Consider the following 6281-nt stretch of genomic DNA (forward strand, 5'->3'; position numbering starts at 1 on the left):
AAAAAGCGGCCGGCCGCGGAAGCACTGTCTGCGAATTTAAACCTTGTTTGTCGTAATTTGAACATTTCCGACCACGAGTGATGCGATGAATTTTAATGCGCTCTGTTGAATTGACCAACGATGAGCTCTGTTGATAAGGAGCAACAACCACAAGCTATAAGAGGAATAAAGCAACAATACAAAACAATACTAAGAAATGTTCAAATTGTTGTTCTTAAAAGGAAAAGAAACATTTCACTCTGTTTGATTCCAGCAATCGGACCTGGAAGCAATTAAATAGCCAAACACACCAAGAATCCGATAATGGTTGCTGGTATTAATATTTAAAATGCTCCATGATATTTCTCGCTTTGCGGTGTTCTCAAATGAGCGTTATTATTTATTCATGAGCAAAAAATGCCTTTTCCTCAACATGTAATCGACCATCCTCTGACCCTGTTTGTGCTTTTTTCATGTCATTACGTAAAGAAAAGAACGAAACAACACTTAATGAATGCAAATTTTATGACTCAGATCGTGTCTTTTCTCCATTTCCTGCCAGAAATGCATCTACAGAATGGCCAAATTTGGCGCTACACCTACAATTAATGGACCTTCCGATAGAGCAAATAGCACAAACACAAAGCAAAAAAAGGCCATCCTAGAGGAAAGAGAATTCCAACACCCTCCCTGTACACATAGGAAATTATACTTGCCATCTAAGGGGTCACACGACATAAATAATGAAGGCGCATGGGCAGAAGGAAAAGGAAACAAAAACAGCAAACAAACGGGACAATCCCTACCCATAAAGCAACGAACGACCCGGGAAGCGCATCGTCGTACAGGCATAAGCAGAGTCATTAGTAAACAATTTGCCCCGCCGGACGAGCGGAAGCCGGAAAACAAATGAGCAAAGATTAGTACAATTAGTTAGGGAGCAAGGGAAAACGGCACACCAAGTGGTGTTGGAGCCAGGAGAGAGAGAAAAAAACACTACAAACAAGCATCTTACGATGAACGACGACGATGATGATGATGGGGATGAGAAGCAAAAGTAATTTAAGAAATTTTAATTGCCTTCCCTTACCGGATTATACGCTGGACGCTTCCGAAAATGTTGTACCGCCGCTTTGCACCGCTGTGACTTTCCTGTGACGCGCGCTGATGGAGACGCCTGGTTGTGACTAGCGACCGTTCAGTGGTGGCGTTGCCTACTTTTCGCGACGAAAGAGGGACAAATTTGTGTTCTTAAACAGGTGGCGCTGCTTAATCTCACACAAAGTACACGCACACACACACACACAGGGCAACTGTGCTTAAGTAAAGAGAAATTGTACCAAAGAGTGCTATGAGACGTTGAGCTGTTTAATTAAACGTGATTAATGGAGAAGGAAATGCTCCCCCGGCCGAAGGGTATCAGAACGCAAAAGATCACACTGCGGATGGTGAGACGTTGTGTTTTTTTTTTCTCTTCAGCTTTGTTTTCTGTGCACTCTGCACTGTTTGCACAATCTACTATAAAGTGGTGAGAAAATCCAATTAAAAAAGCCTAGCGACGACGGAACGTTTCATGTTTCGCTTTCACCAGAGCAGCGGTTGCGACGGAGAGGTTGCCATTATTCCGAACAACTTCCTCTACTTCCTCTCTCTTAATGGTAAGGGTCTTCATAAAAGGTGTCGAGTTCGTTTGAGTGTGCTTTTTAACAGCTTCCTATCGTTAGCTCTATTGATTCCCGTCACACCATCACACCAGGGTGTGCCTGTCGGGTGCCGTTAACGAGTAGTGATCGTTATGGCGACACAATTGAGCGCAGGAGGCCATGCGAAAATGGTTAATTAATGTGAAGGAGAAGTGAAAACAGAGTGCCATGTGAGTTGTTTCTTATTTTGTATAATTAACCTTGTTGTTTCAATAATTTCATTCTTTAAACATTGCTCTTATCTTCCAGCTAATGGCAAACGTACACAGCTGCTCAAACGTCCATTACTTGTCCATTACACCGACAAGTGTACACACAGCCCTGCGTCGGCCAGTTTTGGAAGAAGAACCTCATCGACGCAACGCCCCAGGATATGCTTACATAGCATGTTGATCATTCTCATTAAGTTGCCAGTTAGATTTGCTGGCAGCTTCGGACAGACATACAGACAGACAGACGGGCTCTCGAAGCACTTTGCCTTCCATCCATTAGGTCAGTTTTGCTGCTTCTGCTGTTTGTTCTGTATCTCTTTCCCTACTCCAGCAGCTTGCCAAATGAGTACCACTTCTGGGGTGGTTCTGTTTTTGCAGGACGGTCCAGTTGCAGCTAGAGAGCCCCTAAAGGGAATTTCAGAGGAGGCAGACATAGAGTTTTCCCTATTGATTAAATATGCATCACTGTCAATATGTTTGTGCTAGCACTGACTCCCAAACGTAGGAGTCGGACTGCTGCAATGGCACAAGTGCTTGGTTACGGCACCTTCAAAACCTAGTGCCTAGTGAGTCCTTGACGTATGTATATTTTCTGTGTGTTTGTGTGTTGGTGAGTGTGTTTGCGAGGCTACACAAGAAGGGCTTCTTGAAAGGGATAAACTTTATCGTACTTCAGCGCCGCTGCCAGAGAGTGTCTGGTGTGGTTTCTTTGCGCCCTTTTCCATGCTTGAAGTGTTCTTTATTAGTAACACTTCCAACGCCAAGAGCTGACGAAGGTAGATCGTATTCTTTAGAGTGGGCGCTTTGGTGGTGGTGCTTGCCTTGTGGGGCGGAATCCATCGAACACCGTTTACGACTCAAGACACTCAGGGGGCCGTGTTGGGATTGGAGATATTTCAATTTCGATTTCCATCGTCACTTGAGGGGTTGGTGCACAGCTACACTTCGCACACACGACCGGTGCCCAAAGTGCATTCCAGGGAAAAGCGACACAAAGCAAAGACGAAATAAATAAACGGAAAGTGTATTTTTCCCCATTTCCGTTTGATCGAAAATGGACGCATTTTTATGTTGTTCCGAATTCGGTTCCGGTTTCTATCTTCTTGGAAGAGGCATACAGAGCGAGCGCGAACCATAAATTATTGATTGTAGCCATTGAAGCGAACCGCAGGCAGAACCGGACGGCAAGATTTACTGCACAGCATTTGGTTGATGTCACTTCCGGAGTCGATTGGAGGAAGTAAGCGGTTCGATCGGCCACCGTTGATAGAAGGAGAGCGATAAATGAGCACTGGTTGGAAGATAAATGAGGCTGCGGTGTAATGAGGCGTCGTCGTACCCCACTAGGAAGTGATTTTTGCCGCTGCTGCTGTATTCGAGTTTCAACGAAAGCTCAACCGAAGATAATGATAATAAGTGGAGGAAAAATGGGAAATTGTTAATGGAGTAACATGAGTAATGGAAAAGAAGGAGATTTCCTGCTACATCTTGAGATGCTGAAGATTTTCTAAAATCAAAGTATGCCGCTTTTTCTGGCAGCTCGATGTAGAAGCGCCATCTATCAGAATGTAGCGGTATTACGTAGTAGAATGACAGTTTTTAGTGGATTTTAGCTTGTTAATGGACTAAAATGGAATTTATTTCATTTTTCGAAGGAACAGAAAGAACTTTTATTACAAAAACCCTCATACACAAAACATGAAAGCTTCACTTCACCCAAGAAAGTAATGATCGTTTCGAAAACTACAAGATCCTTGCTCCGGCTTAACACATCCAATCCATTGCGTCACATTTACGCTTCGCATTTGGCTTTTTATTTACGCCAAAATCTCATCCACTTTTATGACACATACGTGCGTCCGTAAAGCAATGGCGCGCATGCATGAAGCGCAACCTGAAACCGTTTCGAAATGTCCGTAACAGTTAAATCACGCACGCAAACACACACACACGCACGCATGACACACGGATTTAAGCCATGGAGAAGGTAGGCAAGCCGGCAGCAACCGGAGCACGGACCTGGGCGCATAAATTATGTTGAATTTATAGCCTACAGATGGTTAACGGGCTGAGGCCGAGTTCCGGTTGCGGGTTGTGGGAGTCGAGTAAGTGACATTACGCTTTATTTTCGTCCTTTCCGCTTTTCAGGCACAGAAAGAGCGAGTGAGAAAAAGTGAGCAAAACTTAGTGCCGCCCGGTGAAAGGTTGGTTGGATAAATTTGATTAACCTGTATATTTTGGCCAAACATCCGTTACTGCCTGCTGCCTGGGACGATATGTGCTAGAGCGTTTTGTCATTTGATAGCCTTCACGCGTACACCGGGCCAGTATGAAGGTATCCGAGAACGAGAAAGTCAACCTTTTCTGGTACCCAAAGTACGGGTAAGAGTATTAATTTCAATTAGTGTTTCTTGCTTGAACATCGAAAGCAGCCAGCAGACGAACGAAGCACACGAAAAAACAGACACAACACGTTACTGTCTGTGTGTGCCGGGTTAGTGAAAAGTTTTATGAGCAGCATTGTGTAGCAGTTTGTGTGTGCGTGTGTGTGTGTGTGTGTGTGTGTGATGGAAATTGGACATCCCCTTTGGCATCGAAAGCAAAAGCCACCCGCTTCATGGACAACTGCCTTTCCGTAGTGCTTCGGAACGCATTTAATAATTATTTGCGGTGTGCCGGGTGAACCGCTTTTGTGCGCCAGAAAACACGTAATGGCCATTCGCCGGGCGATGACGAAGCAAACCAACAAACCAGAACCAGAAGAAAATGGGATTAAATTGTGTTTTTTGTCAAAAGGAGAGCTGGCAACATTCGGCAGGTGGGATGAGACGCCTTTTACCCCCCAAAACATGGACGATAATCCCTCTCCGCCATGGAGGACATGAGGATACGATGAGGACATGAGGATACACACTAAGCGAACACAATCCTTTAAATCCAGCTCTTGAAGATTGTGGATGGAGGAAAAAAGCTTTACGCTTGCCTCTCATTTCTCATTATACACATTCCAGAGCTTTTCCTTTCTTGTCCTTTTTCTTACGAGAATATAGCCTCCTTTGATCGTCATCACCATCATCATCATCGTTTGGCAACACGCTCGTTGGCAGATTTCATACGCAATCGAGCCTTAACAACAGCAGCAGCAACAAAGTGTGTGTGTGTGTGTGTGTGTGCAAAAATGGGCTTTTCCTGTGCCGTTTTCCGAGCATTGGAGCGGAATTGGGCGGAAAATCACAAATGGCTATAATTTTCTCACCAATTTAAGCGGGCGAGAATGAATGAAACGGACCAAAAATTGGAGGAAAACGAAGTAGTTCCTTATAAATAAATACTTCGACAGTGGATAAAAGCGAAAATGCCATGCGGAGGCACACAATGTATTAACGATGACGGGCACACACACACACACTCAGTGGCAGTGTCAGCACATTTACGGTCCCACCCCTCCTGGTCGATGATTTCAATCAATAGTTTCCTATTCCCTAGTTTCCTATTCCGGCTCCCCTTATCTGGGATGGGGCCAATTTCCAATAATGCTCACCAGCTTCGGGTCGCTTTGCCGTCGCCGGTCAAAAGAATTCTTTCACAGTTATGAGCGTGGAGAATTCGGGTGGCGTTCTTTTTTCGACCATAGGATGGGAAATCCCAAGAAGCACTCGTCGTCGTCCCACTCCCAGGGAAAACTGCGTACTGCGTTGATAATAAAAGTAATAATAAATTCGCTACAGACGGTGCTGTGGCGGCACAGGGACGATGTATCGTTGTGTCCCTTCCGGCAGGGCTCTCTCGGTCTCTCTGTGTTGTGTTTCTTAGAAATCTGGAAATCCTATTTTTATTTCCCCTCTTGTTTATTTATTTCCTTTGTTGGCGTGCGGCCAAAAAAAAAAAGGCAAGCATCATATTTTTTCCCCCGAAATCTCACACACTCGCGCGGACAGTATGTTGGGACGATGATGCCGATAAAGCCGGATAAAGAGTGCTTTCCCTCGGCAGGCCCGGTCGGATTTTGCACTGCACTGTCTCGTGGCCGTTGGGCCAGGCGTGCTTGTTATTGGTTTGTTTGGTCGTTCTCGCGTGTCCTTTGGCTCCCGAAAATTGGCTTAACGGCGGGAAAGGCAAAGCCACTGAATCATGTTGCCATTAAACCGATTCACTGGGGAGAACTGGGACGGTCACGGAATAGTGAAAGTGGAGAAGCTTTTTTTACGGGTACTATGTTATTGGATTTCTCAAATTGAGCAAACGCTAACTGGTTACAGTGAAAGAGAGGGAATTGAGATGTTACTAGCTGATTTTTTTTAAGACGAAGACATGTTGCAAAATGAAATAAAATGAAAGGATTGGTATATGCTTACGAAATGGAAACGGTTTTTTTTGTTTACATCCA

General features: G+C 44.7%; 1 long non-coding RNA gene across 1 annotated transcript; it reads left to right on the forward strand.

Moving 5' to 3' along the window:
• The first annotated feature begins 1293 nt into the window (after nt 1–1293).
• Nucleotides 1294–2921, forward strand: LOC121596720. Its single transcript, XR_006005307.1, has 3 exons — nt 1294–1637; nt 1704–1852; nt 1932–2921. It is a non-coding gene; the product is annotated as an uncharacterized LOC121596720 (long non-coding RNA).
• The last annotated feature ends 3360 nt before the right edge of the window (nt 2922–6281 follow it).

The sequence above is a fragment of the Anopheles merus genome, chromosome 3R, assembly GCF_017562075.2.
Source record: "Anopheles merus strain MAF chromosome 3R, AmerM5.1, whole genome shotgun sequence".
Lineage (NCBI taxonomy): Eukaryota > Metazoa > Arthropoda > Insecta > Diptera > Culicidae > Anopheles > Anopheles merus.